The sequence below is a fragment of the Mesoplodon bidens genome, assembly GCF_964165515.1.
Source record: "Mesoplodon bidens genome assembly, chromosome: 13".
NCBI lineage: Eukaryota > Metazoa > Chordata > Mammalia > Artiodactyla > Ziphiidae > Mesoplodon > Mesoplodon bidens.
In genome coordinates this window covers 56044409-56059200 of record NC_138169.1, presented here as the reverse complement: position 1 = coordinate 56059200, position 14792 = coordinate 56044409, and positions in this window count along the sequence as shown.

Sequence of the window (14792 nt, the reverse complement as noted above, 5' to 3'; positions counted from 1 at the left end):
TATTCTAAATGTGTTGGGAAGCTCCTAAAATTGCTGAGTTTCTACTCAATGAGTGAAGCTATTTAATTCACGGATTTAGAAGATTGTTTTAACTTTGGGGCAAAGTTAGAATAAAGAATTTATTTCTAGAATATAGAAAGGGAAGATTAGAAGAAAGAAAACAACTTAAGATGTGATTGCAGTGACCCAGGTGAGAGCTGATGGTAATTTGGGTCAGGGTGTTGTAAGCAGAACTTTTAGATTCAGGATATGCTGAAGGTAAAGCTAGAGGTATTGCTAATGATTTGGTAAAAGAAGGAAAAAATGATAATGAAAGATTCTTTCTGAGATGTTGCACTGCGAACTGGGTCTTCTGTTATGTTTGAGAAATGTACTAAGAAATACATTTACTTATGTACCCATTATAAACTATGACTTATGCCTTATCACAGTGTGTGTGTGTGTGTGTGTGTGTGTGTGTGTGTGTTTAACAAAAGAGATCAATATATGTGCCAAGATCTAGGTTAATACCAGTTTGGCTATTCTCTGATATCAAAATACACTATTCCTTCTTAGTGCCAGAGTATTACTAAGCACAGTATCTCTTTTCTGAATAGCAGAAAGCAAAATTGAAAAGATGAAGCCCAGAAAGAGAGAGAAGACTCCATGATCTATTTCTAGATTAAATATTGCCTGACCTTAGGCAACTCATTCAAATTTCAAGGGCATAAATATCCTTATCTGTAGATTGGGGATAATGATACTAGTCTTACCTACCTCAGAGGATCATTGTGGATCCCAATGGAATATGAGATGTGAAAAGACTGTTTAAAATGTTAACATCGTGGTGAATAATTTATATCACATTTTAAATTTCAATCTGATTCCTGCCATGGTACCGCTTGGTAAAAACCACTTCTCATGCTGTTCTCTCTGATTCCCATGGCAATTTGGCTTCTCAAAACAGGTCAAGCAGATACCAAAATAAACTTGAAAAATTAGAATCTGTAGGTTTGAGATAATTAAATTTTTTTCAGACTCTGATTCATTATTTGTAATGATTATATCAATCAAGCTTATTACAAAGACTAATAGTTACAGTTTTCTGGATTCTCAACACCATATTCACTTTAAATATTATGAGCAAATTATCAGAAATGCTTGACCAACTTCTTTTACTCAATCAGTAAGCCTGGTTATTTTTAATGTATTTTATTTACAGGGTAATTTGTATTATATTTTGCAATAGATGTGTGACCATATTTTGGATTTAGGACCAACAAAATAAGCTAGATTTGGTATAAAGTACAGGACAGTTAGAAATCTGAGATAAATCTTAACATGCATTTCTTCCCCAAAATTCTCATTGGATAATAATGTTTGCTTTTCATTGTGCCAACAGGTTTTGACCATCAAATTTTCTGAAGCAAGTTTGCATCTACTTTTAGGAAGTGATACAACTCTGTATTATAATCATAGCATTTCTTCCTAATGCATTATTTTCTACTGAAGAATTTCTGGAAAATAGTTTAAAATTTAAAAAGTATGTTTAAATAAAAACTTATCTATCATGGATTTTAATGCAAAATTTGATGACTAAGAAAAAATATAGACAAGAATTTAAAGAAATATTGCATTAGTAAGGGAAGCATCAGGCTAAGCCCCTGACTTCTAGGGTTTGAGTTCACTCCCTTTTCCCATGAAGGGAATACCTGTAAAAATATCTAAGATGAAGAGCTTTAGAGTTTTAATCAGATCCAGATGATTGATCCACACAAATGAGATCTTGTGCTCTTGTCAGGGCCCTGAAACTGTTCTAGACAGGGTAGATAGAAAGGTCATTGGCAGCATGATACTTTCTTGAAATCCACAAGTATTACCTCCAAGAGGTCATTGTACATCAAATATACTACAAATGTCAGGTACTAATAATCTGATACACTTAGTATATGTTGTTTGATTGAGTTTGAGACTTATGTTAGACTGGATTCTTTAGGGAGACAATTATTAGATGGAGTAATTGGGAAACACAGGAATTACAATGATTAGATGCATGACAGAATCCAAGGAACTTAACAGTATCCTTGTGACTCTTACTTTTTAAATCTTTTGGCTTGGTTGTTATGTGTAGTCATGTGTTTTTCTGTTACACATGCTTTTCTTACATTTGACCAGGGAGAACAACTACTGGGAACTCATATACCAAATCATTTAACTTAGCAACCACAGTGGAGAGGGAGAGTTTTTCTTCTCATTCACTGCCTGTCTAGAGAAGGAATCTGGTTACTCTAAAACAATCACTTTTGCCACAGTAATGTAATGAGATATCTATATTCTTTCAGTTTAACCATGTGCCCAACTACTAGCTGGAAGAGAGGGCAAGAGAGCAGACAAATCAGTTGCTACCACAATCAGGAAAATGCTGTAGACAATTATTACACTGCAGCTTTGTTTTGTATCTTTGTTTAAATCAGAAGAGTGGATTTGATTAACTCAGCAGAGTCTACAGCAACCAGAATTAATGCCCAGGATAGTAATCTCTTATATCCCTGGAATACTCAGCTTTACTGTTTTACATGACAGAAAATATCTGTCCTCACTAGGCAGAACAATTCATTGTTGGATAATTTTTCTCTTATAAAAGTCATAATGTGGGGCCTCCCTGGTGGCGCAGTGGTTGAGAGTCCGCCTGCCGATGCAGGGGACACGGGTTCGTGCCCCGATCTGGGAAGATCCCACATGCCGCAGAGCGGCTGGGCCCGTGAGCCATGGCCGCTGAGCCTGTGCGTCCGGAGCCTGTGCTCTGCAACGGTGAGAGGCCCGCGTACCGCAAAAAAAAAAAAAAAAAAAAAAAAGTCATAATGTAAGCCCAAATTTGCCTCTTGGTTCTTTGGTTCTAATTTCACTTTCTGAATGACCTGGGGCAAAGAGATTTTGTCTTCTCATATTAGCACTCCAGCTTATTGGATACACTGTATCACTTTTCATTATTTTCCCTTCCACTCATGTAGTCTTCTTTCCCATTCACTTGCCATTCTGATTTATCTCCTCTACACAATTTTCTAAGAAGACGTGTATATATGGTTAAGGTGGGGAATGGGAGGAGAAGAAAAGAAATGAAAAAGAAGAAAAGAGGAAGAAAGGGTAAGCATAGCTACCATAGTGACTGGTTTTCTAATGTGTAAGCTAATGGGGGGGGCAAGTGGAGGAGAGATAAATTAGTGAGTTAGATTACTGCATTTGCCCATTGGAACATAACAAGCCTAGTAAAAATACCAAGCAAATTAAACAAAACACCAATCTTTCCTAATACAAAGAAGCAAGACAGTATTCAAACAAACAGGATTAAACAGATGGTGTATTGGAGAAGAAAGGTTACCTGTAATTCAATCATACCTCAAAGCCATTCCTAATTTCAAGTTTGCTGTTCATTTAAGTCAAATTGAAACTCATTTCTTTTCAGGCATGTATTTATTTATTATTCATTTGTTTATTTTACTTTATAGCCATATGCATCTTGAAAATGGGCATATGCAGGCATTAGTGCTATAGTTAAGATGCTGACTGTCTAGCTCTCTTTGGCCATAGAGCACTGTGCCTAGCTACCAAATTTGGTAGATTAAGGCAAAAGTAACTTAGAAAGATTTCTAACTATTCTGTTATCATTCTTTCTGAAATTTTTTACACAGTAAACAATATTGTCTTCTCCCTAGAAAAATACATATATACTCATATAAAGATCATGAATTCTAGATTTTGATAAAAGAAGAAAGGACTGAAACTATCAAATGAGCCAATGCCTGAAATTGAGAATGTGCAAAATGCATTTAGAACACAGCATAGAGGTTAATAATTTCATTTAACTGTACAAAGGAATATAAAAAATAATAAAAATAATAAAAAAATAATCTTAGAGATGTAAATAGATAATATATTCTAGAGTACTTCAGTATCTTTGTCAAGAATATTGGACTCTATTTTGCAGGTAGTGGGAAACCACTGATATTTTCTCTGGGATGGGATAGTGTGGTGAATGGCAGTATAACACATAATTTGGAAACTAGTTTATTGACAACTGTGTGTAGGATCTATTCAATAAAAGGAGCAAAGCAATTTGGAGATAGGAAAGATAAAAAGAACTACTTGTGCAAGACTGAGGCTAATTTTAAATGTGGTAAATCCACAGTGTCTTTCCTAATGTCGGAAAGAAACAAAGGATCAACAAACGAATGTTTCAGTTTTTGTCTATATATTATATTGTGGAGATACAAAACCTTGAACTCTAATTCCTACACAAATAATTATTTAATGTTAATGAGTTTACACATATTTAGGCAAGCTAATTAAAGCAATTTTAGAAATTAAAAGATCAATTCTAAAATTTTAGGTACATACATTTGGATTTTAAGTATGTGTGTGATATTCGAAATATTTTGATACAAGGTTTTTAAAAAGGGTTGCTTTTATGAAGAGAAGTGTTCTTACTTCCATCAGTGACCTTATAAACATGTAAATTAGCTATGGAATTACAGTTATATATTATATCTCCTCAAATGACAAGCTGCAGTTTAAAATACATTTAAAGGGTATAGAGATGAGGAATTTTATTTGTTACTCTATGTCAGAGGTGAGCGAACTGTGGTCCACATACCAAATCTGCCCTATTGTCAGTTTTAAAAATATAGTTTATAGTAACACAGATAACACTATTTATTTACCTGTTGTCTATGGCTGCTTAATTCTCCCACAGCAGAGTTGAGCAGCTGTGACTGAGACTGTCTGGCCTGCAAAGCCAAAAACATTTATCATCTGGCTCTTTACATAAACGTTTGCCCATACCTGCCTTGTATAATGTTCTGTACTGTTGAGCTATTCATACAGATGAGGTATTTCTTGTCCAAAAAAAGAAAAAATTCAGTAAAGAGAAAATAATGATGTTGATGAAGATCACGATTATTAATAAAAATAAGAAAGCCAAATTATTAATATGAGTCTTATCTAGAAAATAACTTTTCAGTGAGCTGGAAGGATAATGATGATAATGAAAAGAAAGGTGTTTACAAAGAGTTCAGGATGCAAACATGGTCTTTCTACAATGGTAATCTCTGTGTACCCAACTCATGGTGAGGCTAGGGGTCCAAAAACACTTGGCAAACAATTTCGGGCCTGGCAACCCAGTCCTACTTGGCTATGGAAAATTCCAACCATCTACATATTCAATAGAGATCTAGAACTCAGTAGGCAGACCATTTAGATAAGATTTTATGAATTTAGTTAGATAAACACATAACATATCAAATCACATATCAAGCCAAAAGCAGTGGAGAAAAGAATTGGGAAAAAAGGGGGAAGGGAATTGGGAAGAAGGAGTATAGAATCATGAAAACAAGATGAATAAAGGAGCATATGAAATAGTAAAAAGTGTAACAGTGGTGTCTGATCTTTGCAGTAGATCTAAAGAGTGGGGAAAGTGTCAAACATTTTTATCAGAAAGTCAGTAAAACTTTGTATATTTTGATGAATGAATAAAATTACCCAAAGTCACATAAGTAGTAAATGGCAGGGTTGAAAATTAAACTTAGACCTCTGGGATACAAGATACTATATTTTAACCCATTACAATAAATGACTCCAAATCACTTCAAAATCATTTGGTGCATATTCCAATCTTTCTAACTCACAGGCTTTGGTTTCTTTTCCTGTGACCACTCTCCTCTTTCTCCAAACCGATCTGCTCTGACAAAATAGGCAAGTCTCAGTTATAATGTTAGGAGTAGTTTTTAATCTATCCTGGTGTTTTTGGATCTTCAAATTCTTCACTCCATGTATGGGAGAGTTGATGTGTAGTGACTCAGTTCTCAAGTACCAAAAGCAGATGCCAGTGGAATTTCTGGAGAGAGGCACAGAAATTTTCTTGAACCTGGGAAATATCAAAATCAACACACTTGCTATATAAATAGATCAGGCCTCTTTATCATGCATACCTTCTCTCTCATAATTCACATAAACAACAAGGATTCAATCATCCATTCAATCATCCAACAGATATTTATTGAATGCTTACTCAAATTTAGACACTCTTTCAGATGTTGGGGATTCAGTAAACCAGAAAGACCAGAAAAGGCTCCTGTCTCCTCTTATAAAACTTACACTTAGGGCCTCCCTGGTGGCGCAGTGGTTGAGAGTCCGCCTGCCGATGCAGGGGATACGGGTTCGTGCCCCGGTCTGGGAGGATCCCATATGCCGCGGAGCGGCTGGGCCCGTGAGCCATGGCCGCTGGTCCTGCGCATCCGGAGCCTGTGCTCCGCAATGGGAGAGGCCACAAGAGTGAGAGGCCCGCATACCGCAAAAAGAAAAAAAAAAAAAAAAAAAAAAAAAAAAAAAAAACTTACACTTAAAAGGAAAAATAGGTATTATATAGGTCAACTAATAGAGAGAAAAAATTTTAATTTTAGGTCATAAAAATTCCTGGAGAGTTGATAGTGTTAGTTATAAAGAATAGAGAGACCCAGTATTCTTGACCTGGGTTACTCAAACTTTAAGGGCCTGTGAACATGTACTTAATAGGTTTCAGGAACACCTTGAAATTGAACAAAATATTGTGTGGCTATAAATATGTACATTTTAGGGAGAAAGAGTTTATAGCATATATCAGTGTCTCAAGAGCAGATGTAACTTTCTGAGGCTCAGAACCCTTAGATTGATACGATGAGCCTTTCAGAAAAGATGATGTCAGAGCTGAGACCTTACTGAAGAACGAAGCTATGAGAAATTGTGCATCAAAAGTTCCAAGCAGAATAAAAAGCAATTTCCTAAGGCAGATACAAGCTTTGTTAGTTTGCACCTGAGTAGAATAGTAGAAGAGCTAGAAGACTGAGTTGGAGAGAAATATTCAAATACTCAAAGAAGTAGTCAAGAGATGGCTCCGAGAAGTTTTTTAGACCAAAGTAAAGAATTTATGTTTTAAAAATGTATGGGGAAACTATTACAGAAACTTAAGGTAGGGCTATATGATATGATTTTGGAAGATCACTGATGATTTTAGAAGAGATTGTAAGGAGGCAGAGCACACTTAGGATTTTCCTCTAAGTGCCCAGGGGAAAGGTACTGATGACTTTAGCCACAGTAATAGTACTGCACATAAGCAGACTTGTACAGATTTCAGAATATATTTGGAAAGCAGAGCTTAAATGGTTTTCTTTAGAAAGTATTATTTCTCTTTAGGTAATAATATGTTTGAGATATCTATTTTTCAATGTTCAGTCAATACACATTTTGGTTAAAAGCCAAATGATAGAATTTTTGAGTATTAAAATCAAAATTTTATTAAAGTCAAACATCATTATCATTCTAAGATGTAAAAATAAATCTAAAATTGCATACAATTATATTACCACAATTTTCATATTACATTATAATTGTTAAATTTTAAAAGTTTGAGGTTTTGTCACAGGAAATAAAAATTTTTCAGCAGTCATAGTTTTATAAGTGTCTGCTCACTTTCAGCTGAGGTTACTGAAGGATTAAGGCTTTTTGGTGAATATCTATTTTACCTATTTCTTTTTTAATATCATTATATTCTTTATATTCTATATGATACCTGGACTGGAAATAATTCTTTAGCTTTTTTCTTTGTTGATATTTTGTGGAATTGAGATTGAAATTCTAGCTTTCATTCAATCTCCACAGTATGTAAAACATTCTTAAGACTTTTTTTAAGACTAATGACCTATGTGTAATAAAGTAACTATAATTTGTTATACTTTTTAACGTTTATATTGTTAAATGTTTTGATTATGTCTACTAAATAATTTCATAAACATCATATTGTTATAAAATCAGATTTTAATTTTTCTGTTTTATATTATTAATTTTTATGATCACTTCTTGGCTCAAAAGATGTCAGGTTCTTTCTAAAATTATCTAGGCAAATCACTCTCATAATATCCATATTAAATGTTAATTTATTTACTTATTTAATTATTCCAAGTTTCTTAATAGTTATTTACATAAAATTGATAATTTTATAAATCAAAATTTATTATGAAGTCTTTACAGTTGCATTAATAAATATAAATATATAATTCAATTAATATATTGAACACATGGGAAACTTCACTAGAATATTTTTGTACATTTTAAAATATATATTCGGAAATTGACAATACATTCAAATTACATTTATCTTCATTTACTAACATACAGGTACAGATAGATATATATTTTTATTAGGCAAATGATGATAACATACACAATCACATGATGATTCATTGTGCATTTCATCAGGTATGCCTGAAATGAGGTTGAAGTACATAGCTATTCAGCCTTTAAAAGCCAATTTTGAAATGCCTGGAAAGTTCATTATGGTTATGGTTTATATAAGAAAGAAATCATAGGACTCAATAGATACCAACCCATGAGGCCAAAGAAAAGACACGTGATTTGTTAGTAAACAAATGTTGTTATATTTAATGGAAATCACCTTTTAGATTAAGCAGCCAACTCCTGTGCCAAACATTTTGACTAACAGGATTTCCATATGTGTCTGGAGCTTATTGGAGAGTAATAAATGCAGCATAGTAATTCTTCCTATTGTTATATCCATATAATCATTATGTATTAATATATATCACTATAGAGGAAGGGAAAATCATAGAAAATATGTTATTTAATTTATTTTCTATCATCTTTTACCTATCCTGAGTCCTCCCTTTTATAAGAATATTGATTAGTGTGCTCCTCTGAATATGAAATCTGTTTTGCTTTAATGTCTGCATAAGGCCAATATATTCCTAGGGAAGGTAACAACAGATGTTGCATAGTTTGTAAGATAAGTTATATCAATCAACTATTCCAGTTATTCTTTATTCATATCAGCTTTGAGAATGTTGACATGTGCTTGGTCAGTCAGGAAAGGGGACTTAAATATTACATGAACTGTCTGTCTTAGAAAAAAAATAGTCAAGTTCATATCACACTGATAGGACCTTGAAATCTATGAGGTCAAGACAGAGGTTGAAAAGGTACCTGACCTCCCATATGACTTTACTAAAGTTTGTGATGACAAGTAGTAAATTGAATGTGGTGTTTCACTGAGTTGATTTGACAGCTCATAGTAAGTTGTAAAACTTTGCAAAAACTCCAGTTTCTATTATCTCAAACACACAATTACAGTGTAAAAAGAGGTAGAATAAAACTATCAAGATATTTTATACACAGAGATAGCATGTATCTTGAAACACACACACATATATACACACCCACATATATACACACACAAACACCTTAATTATGTGTGCTTACATTCTGCTTTTAAAAATTCAATTCAATTTGATTCTTTCCATTTTAGGTTATACTTCAATTTTTTTTTCAAATTCAAGTTATTTGGAGAAATTTTGATCAAACAACATTTTTGCAGAAAGATCTTACCCAAATTTGCCAAAGGATAATTAATTAATACTTCTACCTTTTAGCTCATGCATGAAATATAGCAATCATTCAGAAAATATTTAAATTGAACATTTTATTATATAAAAACAACCTTTTGTGAAAAATCAAGAAAAAATAATATCAATTTGTTTTCTCCTTTTCTCATTTTTTTTAGTATAAGTTTATTTATTTTGTTGAGATAAATAAAATCACAAGAGCCTAATTCTATTCTTAAGTACAGAGGTATATTGGAAATGAAGTGTCCCAAAGAGACACACATTGATATGTAATTTTAAGGCTAATGGAAACGTACTTATGCTGCCTCTCAGTGAATTCTGTTGAGTAGTTGACCATCAATGTCACTGAACTGAAATTTTCCCAAACCACTCTTTGTATACCTTTGTTTGGTGGACTCCAGATTCTTCGGAGTATCTGGAGTATAATGATCATTATTGCTATCCAAGTATTTGGATACCATTGGAGTATTCTTTGTAGTATATTAACCATTATTACTAGAGAGTATTCAATTAATTTATGCTAAATGTGACATAAGTAAATCATGTGGTGAGGCACAAAGGTTATTATTGACTGATATATTTGAAAAATAACACAAACATCTTAATAATCCCCTTGTATCCAGGTACTAACTTCTCTCCATTCTTTATCTCAGATTCATGACATGTCGAAATAAAAAGAAAAAATAAATAAAGTGAAGAAGCAGAAGGCATGAGCTGTAATACTAAGAGATAAACTATAAATTTACTCATCACTTCATGTACCAGCAAACAACAGTTCAACCAAATCTCACATTCTTTGTTCCTTCTCCTTTATTCCTTCCCTTTTTCCCTTTCTGCCATCCATCTGTCTTTTCTTTCTTCTTTTTTCTTTTCTTTTCTATTTCTCTTTTCTTCCTCAAACATTTGTTGCAACTATAGTATGAGGAATTCTAAGTAGAATATGCTTGCTTATTAGACTTTATTTATTCTTTGTTCTTTCATTTGAATGAAAGTATTCAATTTCCCACTGCCCCAGGACCTTGATTTCCAGTTACTCAAATTTAAGTTACATGTGGATTTAATTTTTATCACGATAAAAACTATGGCTAGAAAAGTACAGTCCTATATTTTTCAAAATAACTTTGCAGACAGTTTGATGTTATGTACTAGTATGACTTTCTCATGTGAAAATTTTGTTAAGCTTCAGATCATAAAAATATTTGCTTCTAGCTATCAAGTAAATTGTAGATTCTTTCAAAGGAATTCTCATGGCCTTATATTGGGAAGCAAGTGTATCCTCTCTACAGTAAATATGATTTAAAAAATGCTTGTTATTATCATTGCTCATTAAATTATGAAGACCATTGTAAGTCTAGAGCATAAAATACTCCATTTGTATTAAACTCATTAAAATGTTGGTCACATGAGTAAAAGTAGTGTAAGTTTGTGAAGAGAGATGAGTCTGAGATTTTTTTTACCATTTGAAATGGAAAACAGAGACAAATTACAAGCAGGACATTATAAGGACTATAAATCAGGTCAGAGAAAAGACCATATATAGAGAATATTCAGGATGGAATTATTGGAAGGATCTTTCCAGACACAGGCTTAGTGATTTAACTTTCATCTAAAAAATAGAGTTAGAAATCAGAAACTTATTGGCTTTTATGTCAGTTTATTTGTGCTTCTTTAGAATATTTAAATGAAAAACAAAAGTTTTAAAAAATAGTAACAGTTTACATGTCTTACTTAATTTGGGCAAATTATTACTTTTAGATCCATTAAGACCCTGATGTCTTAGCATATATTCTATTTTAAAGGAAAAGTAAAATTATTGAAAGACAGCTTCTGTTAAAAGACTGCATTCCATTATTTTACATAAGAAAACAATCAGTGCCAAGCAAAAATATATGCAAAATTGTATCACAGAATTATTTATAATAGTAAGAAATTGAAAGAACCTAAAAGCTTGATAAGAGAGGATTGGTTTTAAATTAACATTCATGTGAGAGAAGTAAAAATATGTTTGCAAAATGTAAAAATAAATAGAAAAAGTTTGCAATATATGTTAAGTGTAAAAAATAAGGTTATTCATAAGTATATCAACAGTGGCCCCAATTTCATTTTAAACTCACATGGAGTAAAAAACAAAAAACAAACAAAAACAACAACAAAAAACACTATAACAAATATGCTTACATTTTTTTTTTTTTTTTTCTGTATGCGGGCCTCTCACTGTTGGGGCCTCTCCCATTGCGGAGCACAGGATCTGGACGCGCAGGCTCAGTGGCCATGACTCACTGGCCCAGCCGCTCCGCAGCATGTGGGATCTTCCCGGACTGGGGCATGAACCCGTGCCCCCTGCATCGGCAGGTGGACGTTCAACCACTGCACCATCAGGGAAGCCCTGTGCTTACATTTTTGTGATGGTTATTTCAAGGTGGTGAGATTACAAGTGAATTTTTTTCCATTATCTTTATGCTTTCCTTTATATTCCAAATTGACTAAAATAACTCACATTATTTTTGTCAGTAAAAGGTAAGATAATTTTTAAAGAGTAATGCATAAAAATGCACCCTCAAAATCCCATTTTTTACTCTCACCATCCATTCCCATTTATCTAGGTGTTTTAGGAGGCTCTCTTCCATGCTGTAGAAATACAATATACTACTACAATCAGATTGCCCTATTAATTTACTCAAATTCTACATTGTGGAAGTTTATAAAGAAAAAAATCTAGTGTAATTAATAAGGAGAGTAGTGAAAGAGAAAGAAGAATGAGGGACTATCAGTGGAGAGGAGAGAGAAAGGTGAATGATAAACTAATAGAGTTTATTATGACTTTAGAAACCAATTAGAATTCTCTGTGCCCATAGGAAAACACTTCTTCTTATTCCAGACCCCCAGGTTGGGAAGCCTGATGTGGGGCTCAGAAATTTCACTCCTGTGGGAGAACTTCTGTGTTATAATTATCTCCCATTTTGTGGGTCACCCACCCACTGGGTATGGGATTTGATTTTATCATGATTCCACCCCTCCTACCACCTTGTTGTGGAGTAGCAATACTCATATCAAACAGTATAGACTTTAAAGTAAAGACTGTTACAAGAGACAAAGAAGAGCACTACTTAATGATCAAGGTATCAATCAAAGAAGAAGATATAACAATTGAAAATATATACACACCCAACTAAGAGCACCACAGTATATATGGAAAATACTAACAGTCATAAAAGGATATATCAGCAGTACCACAATAATAGTAGGAGACTTTAACACCTCACTTTCATCAATAGCCTTATCAGCCAGACAGAAAATCAATAAGGAAACACAGGCCTTAAATTATATATTAGAACAGATGGACTTAATTGATATTTATAGAGCATTCCATCCAAAATTAGCAGACTACACATTCTTCTCAAGTGCCTATGAAACATTCTCCATAATTGATCACATCTTGTGCCACAAGGCAAGCCTTGCTAAATTTAATAAAACTGAAATCATAGCAAGCATCATTTCCAACCACAATGCTATGAGGTTATAAATCAATTACAAGAAAAAAACCTTAACAAACACAAACACATGGGGCTTCCCTGGTGGCACAGTGGTTGAGTGTCCACCTGCTGATACAGGGGACACAGGTTTGTGCCCTGGTCCGGGAAGATCCCACATGCCATGGAATAGCTAGGTTCGTGAGCCATGGCCACTGAGCCTGAGCATCCAGAGCCTGTGCTCTGAAACAGGAGAGGCCAAAACAGTGAGAGGCCCACGTACCACAAAAAACAAAACAAACAAACAAACAACAAAAACCAAAAAAACACAAACACAAACACATGGAGGATAAACAATATGCTACTAATCAACCAGTGAATCTATGAAGAAATCAAAGAGGAAATCAAAAAATACCTAGAGACAAATGAAAATGAAAGTACAACAATCCAAAACCTATCAGCTGTAGCAATAGCAGTTCTAAGATGGAAGTTTATAGCAATAAAAACTTACCTCAGGAAATAAGATAAATCTCAAATAAACAACTTAACCTTACACCTAAAACAACTAGAGAAAGAAGAATAAACAAAACCTAAAGTTAGTAGAAGGAAGGAAATTATAAAGATCAGAACAAAAATAAAGGAAACAGAGACAAAAACAATTGTAAAAAATCAATGAAACTACAAACTGGTTCTTTGAAAAGATAAAAAAAAATGATAAACCTTTAGTCAGACTCATGAAGAGAAAAGAGGGAGAGGGCTCAAATCAATAAAATTAGAAATGAAAAAAGAGATGTTACAGTGAACACTACAGAAATACAAAGGATCATGAGAGACTACTACAAGCAATTATATGCCAATAAAATGGACAACTTAGAAGAAATGGAAAAATTCTTAGAAACGTAAAATCTCCCAAACTGAACGAGGAAGAAATAGAAAATATGAACAGCCGAGTCACAAATACTAAAACTGAAAATGTGATTAAAAGACTTCCAACAAACAAAAGTACAGAACGAGATGGCTTCACAGGAGAATTCTATCTAACATTTAAAGAAGAGTTAACACATATCCTTCTGAAACTATTCCAAAAATATTGCAGAGGAAGGGACACTCCCATGCTCATTCTATGAGGTCATATCATAACTCTGATACCCAAACCAGACAAAGATACTACAAAAAAAAAAGAAAAGAAAAGAAAAGAAAATTACAGGCTAATATCACTGATAAACATAGACACAAAAATCCTCAACAAAATACTAGCAAACTGAATCTAATGATACATTAAAAGAATCATACACCATGATCAAGTGGAATTTATCCAAAGGGTACAAGAATTTTTCAATATCAACAATCAGTCAGTGTGATACACCACATTAACAATTTGAAGAATAAAACTATATGATCTTCTCAATAGATGCAGAAGAAGATTTTGAACAAATTCAACACCATTTATGATAAAAACTCTCCAGAAAGTGAGCATAGAGGGAACATGTCTCAACATAATAAAGGTCATATGTGAGAAACCTATAACTAGCATCATACTGAATGGGGAAAACCTGAAAACATTTCCTCTAAGATCAGGAACAAGACAAGGATGTCCACTCTCACCATTTTTATTCTACATAGTTTTGGAAGTCCCTAGCTATGGTAATCAGAGAAGGAAAAAATAAAATAAAATAAAAGGAATCCAAATTGGAAAAGAAGAAGGAAAACTGTCACTCTTTGCAGATGACATGATACTATACATGGAGAATCCTAAAGATGCCACCAGAAAACTACTAGAGCTAATCAATGAATTTGGTAAAGTTACAGGATACAAAATTAATACACATAAATCTGTTGCATGTCTATACACTAACAACAAAAGATCAGAAAAAGAAATTAAAAAAATAATCCCATT